Source organism: Staurois parvus, unplaced genomic scaffold, assembly GCF_062004578.1.
Source record: "Staurois parvus isolate SC_StPar_1 unplaced genomic scaffold, SC_StPar_1.0 ptg001328l, whole genome shotgun sequence".
Classification (NCBI taxonomy): Eukaryota; Metazoa; Chordata; class Amphibia; order Anura; family Ranidae; genus Staurois; species Staurois parvus.
Window position 1 is genome coordinate 5,779,981 of NW_028319124.1, and position 16,256 is coordinate 5,796,236.

General features: G+C 41.1%; 1 pseudogene; it reads right to left on the reverse strand.

The window, feature by feature from the left end:
• Positions 1-7,422: 7,422 nt before the first annotated feature.
• Positions 7,423-16,089, reverse strand: LOC149436970 (serine/threonine-protein kinase 31-like; annotated as a pseudogene).
• Between the last annotated feature and the right edge of the window lie 167 nt (positions 16,090-16,256).

Genomic DNA, 16,256 nt, shown 5'->3' on the forward strand with positions numbered 1-16,256 from the left:
GGAGAAGGGGACAAGGGAGCTAGAGAGTAGGAGGTCGTGCAAGGAGCGGAGAGTACAGTTTGGGTAAGCTCGAAAGAGCAGGGCCCTCGAACCCCTTGTGTATTGTTACTGTCTTGTCCCCCTGCTATTGTACAGCGCTGAGCAAACCCTTTGGCGCTATATAAATACTGTATAATAATAGTTGGAGACAAAATTGGTGATGTAATTTGGGGCAGAGTTATAAATGGTTTATATGTTAATGTTTTGAATTTTATCCGTTGGGCAATGGGAAGCCAGTGGAGGGATTGACAGAGAGGGGTGGCAGATACAGAACGGTTAGTAAGGTGGATGAGTCTGGCAGCAGCATTCATGATAGACTGAAGAGGGGATAGCCTGCGGTGTGGTAGGGCAATGAGGAGGGAGTTACAATAGTCAAGGCGAGAGATAACAGGGAAGTTAATAAGTTGCTTAGTTGTTTCAGAAACGGGTGTATCTTGGAGATGTTGGAAGTGAAGTCTACAAGATTTGGAATATGATATGTCACTTAGTAGGTTAGTAATGCGAGAGGAGACTGAAGGGGTGAGGTGAGGAGTAGACAGATAGATTTGTGTGTCATCAGCATAGAGATGGTACTTGAAGCCATGGGAGTTTATCAAGTGACCAAGGGAGGAGGTGTAGATGGAGAAGAGAAGGTGTCCAAGGACAGAACCTTGAGGGACCCCTATAGAAAGAGGGAGTGAAGAGGAGGAGACAGAGTTATAGGTAACACTGAAGGAGCACTGTGATAGGTAGAAGGAGAACCAGGAGAGAGCAGAGTCTCTGCTGCAATCCACTCAATTTAATCTCTATCCCCATGCTCCTAAAAACCACCCTCCCTTTTTCATGTGCACTCTGGAATGCCCGCTCTGTCTGTAATAATCTCACCTCTGTCCATGACCTTTTTTGTCTACCACTCCCTTAACCTACTAGCAATTACAGAAACCTGGCTTCAAGCAGCAGATTCTGCTTCTCCCGCAGCAATATCCTATGGAGGCCTTCTCTGGACCCACTCACCCAGATGTCAGAAAGGAGGTGGCATTGGTTTGCTTCTATCTCCACTGAGCACCTTTCAAGTCCTCACTAACCCTCCCTCTCTATCTTTCTCTTCTTTTGAGACTTACTGCATTCGGCTGTTTTCTCCCATTTCTCTGAGGATTGCAGTGATCTATCGTTGTCCTGGACCAGTGTCTCGCTTTCTGGATGACTTCTCTGCTTGGCTACCCTACTTTCTCTCCTCTGAAATACCCACGATCATTCTCAGAGATTTTAACATCCCCATTAATGTGAACAACCTGGCCACATCCCAACTCTCCAACCATACCTCATCTTTTGCATTAGGACAATGTATACAGTCCTCCAGTCACTCTGATGAGAATACATTAGACCTTGTTTTCACTTCCTACAACCTCACAAACACCCCCTTTCCTCTCTCTGATCACAATCTCATCACCTTCACAATGTCCTCGTCTTCAAACACTTATCCCTCCAAGCAGCAAACAATTACCCGCAAAAACCTTCACAACATAAACCCTTCTCTTTTCCACTGAAACTGACTGCCTCTATGACAGAATCTCTCCCCTGTCCTGCCCTGGCCACTCCTGTCTACAACAGTTCCCTCTCATCCACACTAGACTCACTTGCTCCTCTAACAACACAAAATATTAGGCCCGACCGTTACAACCGTGGCAGATTGACGACACCAGAAATCATAAGCGACATAGTCGTGCACTTGAGCAATTGTGGCGTAAAACCAAATCCCAGCAAGCATTCACACTATATAAATCTGCTTTCTTAACATACAATTCCTCCCTCCATGCTGCCAAACAAGCCTACTTTGTCACTCTTATTAATACCTTCTCATCCAGTCCTCATCGTCTCTTCTCTACTTTTTATTTTCTTTCTCCACCTCCACCCAGTAACTCACTCACTGCTTACGAGATTGCAAATCATTTCAAAAACAAGATTGATGCAATTCATAGGAGCATCTCCACTACACAGACATCTATCTCACTTAGCATTCCTATACTAAACCTCCCTCAACACTTTCCTCTTTTGACCTTACTACTACTGAAGAGGTCACTAAAGTTTTCTCAGAAGCCCATCTCACCACCTGCCTCCTGTCCCCTCTTAACTACTATGGGCACCCTCTTCTTCCATCCTATGCTCCTTCACATCTTCAATCTATCCCTCTCTACTGGCACCTTCCTCTCCCCTCTAAAGCATGCACAGATCACTCCCATACTTACAAAGCCCTCGCTGGACCCCACCAACCTGAACAACTTAAGACCCATCTCCCTGCTTCCGTTTACCTCTAAACTCTTAGAACACTTAGTCTACAATAGCTTGAGCTCCTACCTCACTGACAACAACCTTCTTGACCCTTTACAGTCTGGCTTTCACTCACTCCACTCCACTACTAAAACTCACTAATGATTTACTAACAGCTAAAACCAATGGCCACTACTCCGTACTCTTACTACTTGACCTCTCTGCAGCTTTTGATACGGTTGACCATCCCCCCCTCCTCAAAAACTCTCTTGGCCTCCTGTTTCTCCTACCTATCACAGCGCTCCTTCAGTGTTACCTATAACTCTGTCTCCTCCTCTCCACTGCCTCTTTCTGTAGGGGTCCCTCAAGGTTCTGTCCTTGGACCCCTTCTCTTCCCCATCTACACCTCCTCCCTTGGTCACTTGATAAACTCCCATGGCTTTAAGTACCATCTCTATGATGATGACACACAAATCTCTCTTTCTACTCCTCACTTCGCCCCTTCAGTCTCCTCTCGCATTACTAACCTACTAAATGACATATCAGCATGGATGTCACTCCGCTTCCTCAAACTAAATCTTTCTAAAACTGATCTCATATTATTCCCTCCAGCCTGTGCCCCCTCCCCTGACTTCTCCATCAAGATCAATAATATAGCCATCAGTCCCTCCCCTCATGCCAGGGTACTAGGTGTAATCCTAGACTCCCATCTGTCCTTTCAGTCCCAAATCCAAACATTTTCCAAATCTTGTAGACTTCACCTCTGCAACATCTCCAAGATTTGCCCAGTTCTAACCTCTGAAACCACTAAGCAACTTATTCACTCCCTTGGTATCTCTCACCTTGACTATTGTAACTCCCTCCTTATTGGCCGACCTCATCACATGCTATCCCCTCTTCAGTCTATCATGAATGCTGCTGCCAAAATCATCCACCTTGCTAACTGTTCCATGTCTTACACCCCTCTCTGCCAATCCCTCCACTGGCTTCCCATTGCCCAACGAATAAAATTCAAAACATTAACAATAACATATAAAGCCATTTATAAATCTGCCCCAAATTACATCACCAATCTTGCCTCCAAATATCACCCAAACTGTCCTCTCCGCTCCTCCCATGACCTCCTGCTCTCTAGTCTCCTCCTCCCATGCTTCTCTCCTGGACATCTCCAGAGCCTCCCCCATCCTCTGGAACTCTCTACCCCAATCTATCCAAATATCGCCTACTCTGCCCATTTTTAGGCAGTCTCTGAAAACCTATCTCTTCAGGGAAGCCTATCCTGCATTCAGCTAATAACGAAATCTTCTATTTTGCCTATCAGTTCATCCCCCACAGTTATTACCTTTTGTACCACCAGTCCCTCCCTCTTAGATTGTAAGCTCCAAGGAGCAGGGCCCTCCTATCCATCTTGTATTGAACTGTATTGTTGCTGTATTGTCTCCCTATATATTGTAAAGCACTGAGCAAACTGTTGGCGCTATATAAATCCTGTATAATATTATTTATGATGAGTCTTTTAAAGAAGACTCATGAGCAATTAAATTGAAGTTGAATTGTTTTAAAATATTTTAGTAATACTTTTTCTCTGCTATTACTGAGTCAGCTCCTCCCCTGTCAGAAGCCCAATTTGTGGCCATTGCTAATGTGAAACTCAGTTGACACTGCCTCCCTATTCAGGCTTGTGTTTCTTTCCACTGTCACAGGAGACTGAACATTCCTATAATTGTCTCCAGATTGTGCCCCAGCATTGGCACAAGGGTTCCTGCTTGAGACTACAAGTGGCCATTTTTACACATGCAGGGATGGGTAACTATTGTCACTAATGAGAAACCCAACCAGAGGAATTCCATACAGACATTGCTGTGAATGCTTGTAGACAGAAAGTGGAGACAGAAGGTCAGCAACACTGGGATGTACTAAAGAGGGGGGGGGGGGGGCGTGTATGATCCACAGTGGTATAGCAGACTAATGTCATTTTATTAGGTGAGATTCACACCAATGTAGAACATGCAAATGCATTGCATTACGGTACAGTCAGACTATCGGTTTGAATGGGCTGACAAACCAAAAAAGGTGCATTCACTATTTTTCACAATGAAGGGCACCGAAATGTACAGTGGTAGTGTCTTAGTGATATAATCAATAGTATAAATTACAAAGTTTAATTTGTATGAAACACTAGTTCTAAACTATATACTTATATTCAGTGATTTTAATGGGCTTTTGTTAAATAAAAATATAAATATTTACATTATGAAATGTGTTGATAAATATATAAGCACAGTTAAAGTCACATTTATTTTCAAAACTAAAAACTTGGGGGGGGGGGACCTTTTTTTTTTTTTTTTCTTATAGATTTTGATCTCCATTTTTCTTTACCTCCCTGGCGGTCTGAATATGTCAGTATTTCTGTGTTCAAAGCGGTACATTTTTTTGCATGGAAATATGTCTTTATTGTAGGCCTGTAATTTTTAGGAACAACTCACTGAAATTTGTCTGAACAAGAGTCTAGTAAACATCCCGGGTATGTTAAAATTTGAAACACGAAATCATAAATTATAATTTAATAATCATAAAAAATATAATATTTAATTCAACAATATAATCAAACCAAAAACACTGAAATTTGAAATAGAGCGCCAAGTTCGCACATCACTGAGCAAAGTCGCAAAACCGTTTTCAGTGTCTGATGATGAATTTCCCCACAAATCATTATCACTCAATTCTGCAAGTGGTTCTGATTTACTATCGCTGTTCTCTAGCTGGTCTAAATCCGCTTTTGACCTAAATAGGGACGCTTTTTGGACGCCATGGACGTTTCTCAGTTTCCAGGCAGAAAGAACAGTAAAAATGCAGGCAGGGCACAGGACAAAGCACCCGGGACAAAATGTATGTGAAATGGTTTGATACAGTAATGTTTTACTATGTAATTTTAGTGAATGTCACTTTTTGACATTTTTAAATTTCCCGTCAGTTCCGTTCCCGTACATTCCAGAGAATGGAATCCGGAAGACGGATGCCGGCATCGACCGGAGGACATTGCCGGGGACACTGCAGGAGGGAAATCGCGGGAGTGCAGGACAAGGTAAGTGAAGAAGGGATCCCGGAGCAACGCTTCAGGGTATTCCCGAGTGTAGCTCAGGGTTACCGCTTTTGGTGCTGAAACTTTACCCCAAGCTACACTCGGGAATACCGCCAGGGGGGTTAAAGGATAAGTTCACCTTATTACCAAAAATAATAAATGCACATTTTTATTATTTTTGGTTGCAGGAGCTGTCAGGATTTGTAGTTTCTCATTCACAGAGGACTGTAAATGAGTGACGCAGCTGGGCGAGCAGAGCCCTGCACAGCCATGTTTTTTAAAAATTTGACAGCTAGCGAGGGGGTAGAAGATCCCCCGCTAGCTGTCAAAGGGGGGGGGGGGGGGGGGGGGAGCAGGGGCCGATGCATTCATAACATGTTGCATGTTCTGAAAGGTGAACTTATCCTTTAAAATATAGTAGAGTAGCGTAACAGATTGCAATGTGTGGGTGACTGTCTCATGTACTGTATATGGGCGCCATTAGAATAGTAGAGATTCTGCGTTCATACATTCTAGATAAATTAAATAAATTTCAGACAAGTATGGGTAATTCATTTAATAGTACAAATAAAACCATATACTGTGGGTAAACCATTTACTAGGAGAAATAAAACCATACACATTGTGGTAATAAAACAATTCCGGTAAATGCACTAGTACATATAAAACTTCACTGAAAATGACCAAAGTACATCTATTACAATCATCAATTAAAAAAAGAATATTCATATACATAATTTCCCATGTATGAACAAGACATACAAAATGATGTGTAAACAAGTGGCAACCAAGGCAGTTCACCTTTACAACTCTAACAATGGCATTTTGGTCCTGAAAAGTTTTTGGACTCTTAACACTGTTTTTACATTCAGATCATATACACTCCAGGTGCCTCGGGTGTGAATGTTCCATAAAAGGCAATATGACCAACTGCACCCATCAGAATGAAAACCGCACTGGAAAACAACAATTGACAATACTTTGAAAGGAACCTGTTGGGATAGAATTATGGGAACTGCTGCTGTTGAGGGTCATAGGTCACCTGAAGTCTGACCGTTCCTGACTTTGGAACTGCCCAAAAACACAATAGGGGTCAACAGCAAAGAAGTCTGCATTCACACCTGAACAGAGCAATTTTCAGGCATTTCTGTATGAGCTTTTATGTTCACAAACTAGTGTTTTAGAAGTGCGTGTCAAGGTTTTTTCCAAGTTTATTCAATCTTTAGGCATTTTTTAGCCAATAGAAAGCACTATGGGAAGGGGACCAGTTCTTACTGAAATACGCCTGAAAAAAACACTTGTTTTGAAAATTTTCAGGCATGCTGGTAGATTAATTGGCTGCTGTCTCAATTGGTCCTAGTATGTGTATGTATGAATGCAAGTTAGGGACCTTATATTGTACGTCCCTTGAGGGTTAGGGACTGATGTAAATGTAAAATATATATGTAAAGCGTTGAGTAAACTGACGGCGCTATAGAAGTACCTGTAATAAATAAATTCCCAATTAATGTCTACAGGGGGCAAAAATGCCCAAATCTGTCACAAAAGTAGCTCCTGTTGCTGCAGGCATAGGAGTGCTCAAATGTGAACATTCACCATTGAAATACATAGGATTCTGGATGAATAGTTTTTTGAATGTGGAGTACTGGATTTTCAGAGTTACACATTGCTCAGGTGTGAATGGGGTTTATGGGGTTACTTGTGAGCCACAAAGACAATTTCCTATTATTACCTTTATAATGTTCGCAGGCACCTAATCACATCCTCATAGGTATGTGCAATATAGTAACTATGAATATTAATTAGTGCAGAGCCCTTAGTTAATATATTAATTAGTCATCAATTTATCCTATGTGCAATATTAGAATTGTGATATATCAAAATCAATTAATGTGATGAGTAAAATGACTTATTAATCCATATAGCAATGATTAATCCATAATGTTATACACTTACTATATTTTGCATAATTTGATAAATGATGCAAAATATAGTAAGTGTATAACATTATGGATTAATCATTGCTATATGGATTAATAAGTCATTTTACTCATCACATTAATTCATTTGATATATCACAATTATAATAATAATAATAATAATAATAATAATATGTACAATATTATAAGTATTTATATAGCGCCAAAAGGTTTGCTCAGCGCTGTACATTATAGTGGGGGACAGTACATGAGACCATACAGTAACAAGACAATACACAAGGGGTTCGAGGGCCCTGCTCTTTCGAGCTTACATTCTAGGAGGGAGGGGATAGTGGTACAGGAGGACGTGGCTGTGGGGGATGGAGTGGTAGGAGGAGTGGAGGAGATCGGCTGTTAGGTGGGGGCGGGGTAGGCTTCCCTGAAGAGATGGGTTTTCAGGGTGCGCCTAAAAGGTGAGGAGGGTAGGTGACAGTCTGATGGATTGGGGTAGTGAGTTCCAGAGGATGGGGGAAGTTCTGGAGAAGTCATGCAGTCAGGTGTGGGAGGAGGAGACCAGGGAGCTAGAAAGTAGGAGGTCTTGTGAGGAGCGAAGAGTACGGGTTGGGTGGTATTTGAGTATCAGGTCGGTGAGGTAGTTAGGGGCAATGTTATGAATGGCTTTGTATGTCAATGTTAGTAGTTTGAATTTAATGCGTTGGGCAATCGGGAGCTAATGGAGGGAATGACAGAGGGGAGTGGCAGAAGCGGAGCGGTTGATAAGGTGGATGAGTCTGGCCGCTGAGTTCAGGATAGACTGAAGAGGGGAGAGTCTGTGATGAGGTAAGCCGATGAGGAGGGAGTTGCAGTAGTCTAGGCGTGAGATAATAAGGGAGTGAACGAGTTGTTTAGTAGTGTCTGGGGTTAGGAACGGGCGTATTTTGGAGATGTTGCGGTGGTGGAGCCTGCATGAGTTTGCCAGCGATTAGACATGGGGTTGGAAGGAAAGGTTTGAGTCTAGAGTGACACCTAGGACTTTGGCTTGCAGGGTGGGACTGATGGTGGCGTTGTTGGTCGTGATGGAGATGGAGGGGCTGGGGGGAAAATTAGGAGCTCTGTTTTGGAAAGGTTCAATTTGAGGTAATGGAGCGACATCCAGTCTGATATGTCGTTCAGTAGGATGGTGATACGGGCAGAGACTGAAGGGGTGAGGTGAGGGGTGGAGAGGTAAATTTGTGTGTCATCGGCGTAGAGGTGATAGTTGAAGCCATGGGAGTGTATCAGTTTGCCGAGGGAGGAGATGTAGATAGAGAAGAGAAGGGGCCCGAGGACAGAGCCTTGGGGGACCCCAATATAGTTAATATATTAAATAGTCATCAATTTATCCTAAGGACGCGGCACTAATTAATATTCAGGTGTGAATGGGGCCTTTGGGACACAATCTGAAATCAGGTAGCGTCTTGTGTTTATGAACCTGTGCATTTGTTTTACTGGGCAGCCAAGTGAGACAGTTTTTAAAGTTTAAAGACAGATTTATTACTGAAGATAAGATTTTCACTCTAAACAGAGTCCTAATTAAGAAATGGTCATGGTTAGGTTTTCATAAAAAAAAAAAAAAAAGAAGGAAGGAGGTAAATAGAATTCCTTCATAACCAAAAGACTACTAAATCCCTGCGTATTCTCAATTGTAGAATCCTCTTTTCCATTAAACTGACTAGTAGATTACGAATGTAGAGACACACTGCTCAAAGTTATCAGAGTTTGAAAGAAGTTCTGTTTTTGGTCCTTACAACTCCAACAAAGTGTCCACTTCATAGGCAGGTTTGCAAGTAAAAGGGTGAACTTGCTTGGCTGTTATATTTAAAGTGGAGTTCCAGGCTTACTCTATGTGTAAGGCTCATTCACACTAGCTTTGCTCTCTGAAAAGCGAAAGCATTTGCCAGACAATATGGAGATATTTGATCACCACATCAAGCTTGCTTTAGCCCCTTATACCCCGTCCTAGTGCTCTGCAGCTGCGTGTACTGCACAGGGTTGTGATACGGTTAAAATGTAGCTCCAGTCACTTGAAAGCATCAAGGGGTATCATTCCTGCCACAAACATGATGCAAAGCACTACAACTTCAGCACATGTATACCCCCCCTCCCCCCCAGCAATTGACAGCAGCCAAAGGGGGTATCGGTTGGGGGCAGTAAAAATGCAGCTTAGCTACAAGTGTGAAGGAGCCTTAAAGTGTTACTAAACCCACAACAGTAAAATCAGTCTGTATATGCAGTAAAGCATGCTTGTTATACTCACTGTGGAGCCTAAGGGGTTAATCCTCTGCATTGCGTAAAAAGGCTGTTTGATCCTGACTTCTCTGCCCCTCCTCTTGTTCAAATGTCCACGCTGATAAGACCGACTAAACCCGTAGCGCTTCTGCACATGCTCAGTTTAGTGTGTTTTTTTTTTCTTGGGAGAGTGCACAGGGCCGATCAGCACTTCCAGACAGAGGTCAGGGGTTCTGCATCTTCCTAGAGAAGAATGAAAACTCCACCTACAAGCTTTAACTAGTGCTCTGCTGAAGTCACAAGACTGCTCTAACTGCTGATAAGAAAAGGTATTTAGCAGTTTCTATTTACTAAAATAATTTCATTTCCGTGTACTGTGGGAGACCAGATATTGTGAATGCAGGGTCCAGGGTTTGTAATACTTTAAAATTGTCCCCTCCTGCTACTTTTCCTGCATATAAATTGTGTAAACGTACCTATTTTTAGTCTGCTCCCAGAATTCCCAGCTGTTGAGCGCTCCCTACTCTTCCCTGGAACAGCTGTTCACCAACAAAGAGGATCATTTGCCCGGAGTGAAGACGTCACCCATGTCCCAGCATTGTTGCCACCCTCTTCTCCCCTGCAGCCACCACTCACTGTCTCAAGAGAGCTGGAGCTGCATGATCACATGACTGGAGCAGGCTAAAAATAGGTAAATATACAATTTTTTTTCTTCACAGGTTAGGCATGTTGGGTAGCAGGAGCAGGGAAAGAACATTTAAAAATTAGTTTGAGGTAGGCTGGAATTCGACTTACAGTTGAATGACAGCAATTCTGATAAAGGAAGCTGTATGACCTGATCTACTGCAGAGATCTGTCTATTCAGGCTGCAGTAAGTGGAGTTTGGGCATATGTAGCATAGCTCAGAACAAGACCCCATATACATTTACAGTATCAGGTGATGTGCATACATCATTCACATTGTGATATGGCCCCAAAGTTCTTGTGCTGAAAGACGTCAACCCATTACCAGTAGATTGCATTATGTTGCATGGTGTTCACAGTATACAAAAGTACAAAGAAAGGTTGGGGCAGCTATAGGCCAGAAACTGGAATGGAACACCAATTAAAACAGAAAATTGTCATATTTATATTACTAAAGTCTAAAGATTTTTGGCGAGATTAAAAAAACAAAAAAAAACAAAAAATGTACATCTGCTCTAACCAGGCAGTGAAGGGGATTTATCAAAACTGGAGCAGTTGTGCATGGAAACCAGATGGCTGACATCTTCAGCTTGTTCAATTACGCTTTGAAAAATAAAAGATGGACGCCGATTGGTTGCCATGCACAACTGCTCCAGTTTCCAAAAACGTTGCTGCAAAAAAGGTAAGGTCACCCAAAGCTGATGAGGATTAGGCAGTATTCATGACCTGCTAGCTAGGTAATAGGGTTTCTAAACGCTGGTGTAGAGCCTCCCCTACCCAGATCCTAGCACCAACACTGTGCATTACAAAGCCAAGTGAAGATTTTCCTTTCAGACTGTCCGTCTATCTCCAATTGAAACTATGGAAAAGGAGAGAGGGAAGCATCACTTAATTCAGCAATATATTCAGATATCTAGCTCTGTTACCATGCATTTTCAGCAAAGCAGTTAAAACGTGTTACTAAACCCACAACAGTAAAATCAGTCTGCATATGCAATAAAGAATGCTTGTTATACTCACTGTGGAACCTAAGGACAATCCTCCCCTTCTTCCACAGTCCCCAATCCATCTGCTTATCATACAGAGCCCTAGGAGACACTCTGCACATGCTCAGTTTGACATCTAATGCTAGAGAGTTTTTTTTGTCTTGTTTTTTTTTTGAGGGGAGGGTGCTTGTGATCTGCACAGGGCCAATCCACACTGTCCAGACAGAGGCTCAGAGGTCATTCAGTCTCAAAGAACAGTCAGTGGAAAATGAAAACTCCTACTACAACATTAACCAGTGCTCAGCTAGACACTGATAGAAGTCATAAGACTGCTATATATTGCAGATGAGAAAAGCTAGTTACCAGTTTATATTTACTAAAAATAATTTCATTTCCATTTTCTGTGTACTGTGGGAGACCAGACATAACAAATGGGTTTAGTAGCATTTTGGGGTTAGCATGGTAAACATGAAAACAAACCCAGATCTCTACTTGTTGTCTTCAAACACTAAATTCTAAAAATATGCATATGCAGCATTTCATATTTGCTTGACGAGAAAAATGCTAAATTGTCGCTTACACACAAGTTCTTATTCAAAGTCCTCCCTGCAAAGCAGTAAGTATTCTTTTACTGTACTTCCAGGAGTGTTTATCTCCTGCATCCTGGAAGTACAAACTTGGGCGGCGATTCCTCTACGTTGGGGCAGCATTGTTTAAGCTGGCTACACATTATACAATTTTCTTTAGATTTACTTTCAACTATGTAGCACAAGGGCCTACCTGACTGAATACAATTAGAAAGTGTTTAGGGTTTACCTCCTATTATATGGTTTTGGTAAATCTAAAAAGGAAAATTGTAAAAAATACAATTGTATAATGTGTAGCCAGTTTAGTTTTATTTTTGGTCTTTTTTTTTTTATTATATCAGGGCTACAAAAACAAAAAAACACACACAAAACCTCCTTAAAGTTACATACTCACTATGTATTCCCTTTACTTTATATGCCCTTGCTCCCCAACACACACCCCTTGGGGGGAGGAAAAAAAAAAAAAAAAATCGCACAATTGTGCTCATTAGTAAGGATTCCTCCAAAGTTTTCTAAGAGGATGTGCCATAAGTCATTTTGTCTTGCTAGCAATGTTCAACTCGGATAATGTATTGCTTCACCAACTGTAAAGTGTTCACATACTGGGTGCAATCCAAGGGATGGGGAGGTGGGGAAAAAAAAAAACCCAAAAACCGTATTCTGGCAGCGAAAGGGTTAAAGGCAGGTCCTAGTTATGGATATAATCCATAACATGAGGACAACATGGTCACCTGCTACTACGCAGTGTTTAGTCACCATTTTGCTCTGAATTTTAGGTAGCAAGGGCTTTTTGTTGCAGATGTTCTAGTAGCAGAATAAAAACTGCAAAGATGGAAGGACATTATTGTTCCAGCAATTCCAGATATACAATTGTACCACAAATGTATACATACCAATGTTACATGGGTACCCTTAGCTGCACATCGGAGTATATAATTAAACTTTGTGGAATAGATTGTAAGCTCTACTGAGCAGGGCCCTCTGATCCCTCCTGTATTAAATTGTACAGTTTGCCCTCATGTTGTAAAGCCCTGCGTAAACTGTTGACACACTATAAATCCTGTATAATAATAATAATAATAATAAATAAATAATAATAATAAGCCTTGGCATTTACCTTTTTTCACAGTTTTTGAATATGATCATACACCAGGTAACAAAGTCGCACCGATTCTCTTAAACATATAAAAAAGTGCTGCTTTGTAAAACAAGCTAGCAAATATCTAAATGGTCTGTATGACATCATCCTATAAAGAGATGGCAATCAAGTGTACTCGGGGGAAAAACACACACACACACACACACACACACACACACACTTATAATCAGTCACTATATACGGCTACTGAAAAGAAAAAAAAAAAGTATTCCTTCATAAAAAAATGTAAATATGATAAAATACTCATCCCCCTTATAAATGGTCTGAGTAGTCTAAGAGAATAACCAGACCAACCATAGAGGAAGGAGAGGCAGGCATATGCGTAATGAGAATAGTTTCCAGCAATTTTAGACTTTGCTTTCAAATTTAGATTTTGCTGTTCCATCTCTTGATTATTGTGCCATTTCTCATGGAATGTGATAAATAACCCATCTCACTAAATGTAGACATAAGTGTGATCAGCCTTATAGGGAATGGCCAGGTCAGGTCTGATCCACAGCCTAATTTAAAGCACATCACCTAAAACCATCCATTTCCCTTTTGTCCTTTCCCCCATGCCCCTTCACTTTCTGCTCCATATACACTAGAAAATAAATCTCTCTAAAGTCAGAGAAATACCCTTAGTTGTCACTAGGAAAAAAGATCCCACTGGAAAATATCCCTTTAGTTCCTATTCTGGTGCCCTCACTTTTGTCCCAGTGACCATGTACATGGAGAGATATCAAGAGGGAGTCTTCCCTGCTGGGAGAAATATAAACCTGTAAAAAGGAGGTTATTTGCTTCACGTGTGCCAAATATACAGCGTGTATTATCTTCATATGTATATCAGATTATGTAATACCATGCTTAAAAAGTAAAAAAATGTGTGGTTTATATAAAATATATATATGTGTGTATTAATAATACTACTACTACTACAGGACTGTTTATAAAGAAAAAGCTTAAAAAGTGGTTGTAAACCTCAGACATGAAATATGAATGAAGCATATCCCTCTATAATGTGTGTCTCAATTAAGAGCACTAAGTGTCATTTCTGTCTGCTGCTTCATTCCTCTGCTATCAGTCTGAGCCACTTCTGACAAGTTTTCCTGACACCAAGAGAAACATGGTGAAAGGGGAAAGACCTCCAGGAGATTGACAGCCTCAGCTTTGTTCATGTGAGCTGTGTGCAGGGGCTGTGTCCTTTCCCTCCAATCAGCTCTCAGAGTTCTCCTCACTGAGCTCTGCAGTGTGTAATTTCAGTTCTCTGCCCCTTTTCTGAACTCATACAAACTTTACAAATTCAGCATTTTGAATGGATGTGGAGAAGGGAAGACTGCAGATAGACAGGTACAACAACATATGTAGGAGGGTTTGTTTCACCTCTGTATCTCCTGAGGCCAGTCATTTCACTGGGTATAAGTAAGGGTTTACAACCACTAAGTTAGTTTCAGCCTATTATTCCTGATTAAATCTGTCCTACTGCTAAACAATTTTACAGAGCAGCATTTTTTTTTTAAACTCTTTATGCAATTACGAATAGGTAAGTGAAAACAGACAATATGACTTGACAGGAGAGGAGAGAAAGTTCTAATCGGTTTACAAAATAGCAGCTTCCTAAAAACACTTGAGACCTGCATAAACTTTTCCCTTTTCTACAAAAAGAAAAAAAAAAAAAGTAAAAATTCTGCAACAAGCATTGGATTGTTTAGGCAAAGTCACCTGGAGCATTTACAAACTTGTCATCTTTGTCAGGAAAAGAGTAATGTCTGCTTTGGCAAGCAGAAGATATTCATGAGCTTTGATCTGCTTGGTCTCCATGCAATCACCACACCACAGTGAGCTGCATACAAGACCCTTTGCTTTGGTCTTAACATTGATTCTCTTTTAGGTCAGGAGTTCCATTTGCGTGGAATATCTGTTACCAATGCACAGCAATAGCAAGATCATTCCATAGGTGTAGACATCTGTGGAAGTATAGATGTCCTGCTTTTAAATTCAGGAGGTGTTCATAAGCAGAAAACAAATGGAGGTGACTAAACTACTTTATTCTGTAACTCAGGTAAAATCAAAGTCCCCAGTGATTCATCGCTTGATTTACATCAAAATGCATGGTTTCCACGCAGAGAGCCATTCCTTATATTAGTTACATGCAGAGCCTGCATGCCTTGTGCCTCCCCACTCATTACTTTTACAATCTTATAAGAATTTAAAGAACTAACTAGCCCAACTCTCACCTGCACAAAAGAGAACTATTAAATATATCATAGGAACAGATTTCAAGAAAAATTACATTATTCCAGATTCCTTCTTCTGAAACATCCAAGTTTTATGATATTCTGCTGCCCTTACAATGACTTGCTCTATTACGTCAGCTCCGGATGAATACCCTTAAGCAAGACTTTCTTGTCCTAGATTGTCAGCACATAGGAGTGGATGTTTGATTCCGTATCAAACTGTATTGTCTTCATAGAGTTCCCCAGAGCTCATGTAGTTCAGTATTCCTGAATCAGAGTACATCCGGTAGCACAGGAAGTCACTTCTGCACCAAAATAGTTTAATTGTGTACAGTCCTCTTGTCCATGCTGTATTTCATTGTATTCATCAGACTCTTTCATGTTGTTGCTTTCTAGTTTCCACCCAGCTGACCTTTCAGCTACATAGTTAGTCTGGCTGAAAAAAGACAAAAAGTCCATCCAGTTCAACCATTAAAAAAAAAAAAAAAAAGTTATAATCCTATACCCACAATTGATTCAGAGGAAGGCAAAAAACCCAGCGAAGCATGATCCAATTTGCTCCTGCAAGGAAAATAATTCCTTTCTGATCCCCCGAGAGGCAATCAAATATTCCCTGGATCAACTTTACCTATAAATGTTAGTATCCAGTTATATTCTGTGTATCCAAGACCTTTTTTAAAGCAATCCACTGAGCTGGCCAGAACCAACTCTTGAGGGAGTCTATTCCACATTTTCACAGCTCTCACTGTGAAGAAACCTTTCCGTGTTTGGAGATTAAATTTCTTTTCCTCCAGACGTAAAGAGCGCCCCCTTGTCCTCTGTGATGACCTCAAGGTGAATAGCTCTACACCGAGTTCACTATATGAACCACTGATGTATTTATACATGTTGATCATATCCCCCCTTAATGTCCTCTTCTCAAGAGAGAATAAATTCAGTTCCTCTAATCTTTCCTCATAGCTGAGCTCCTCCATGCCTTGTATCAGTTTGGTTGCCCTTCTCTGTACTTTCTTCAGTTCCCCAATGTTCTTTTTGTGAATTGGTGCCCAAAACTGAACTGCATATTCCA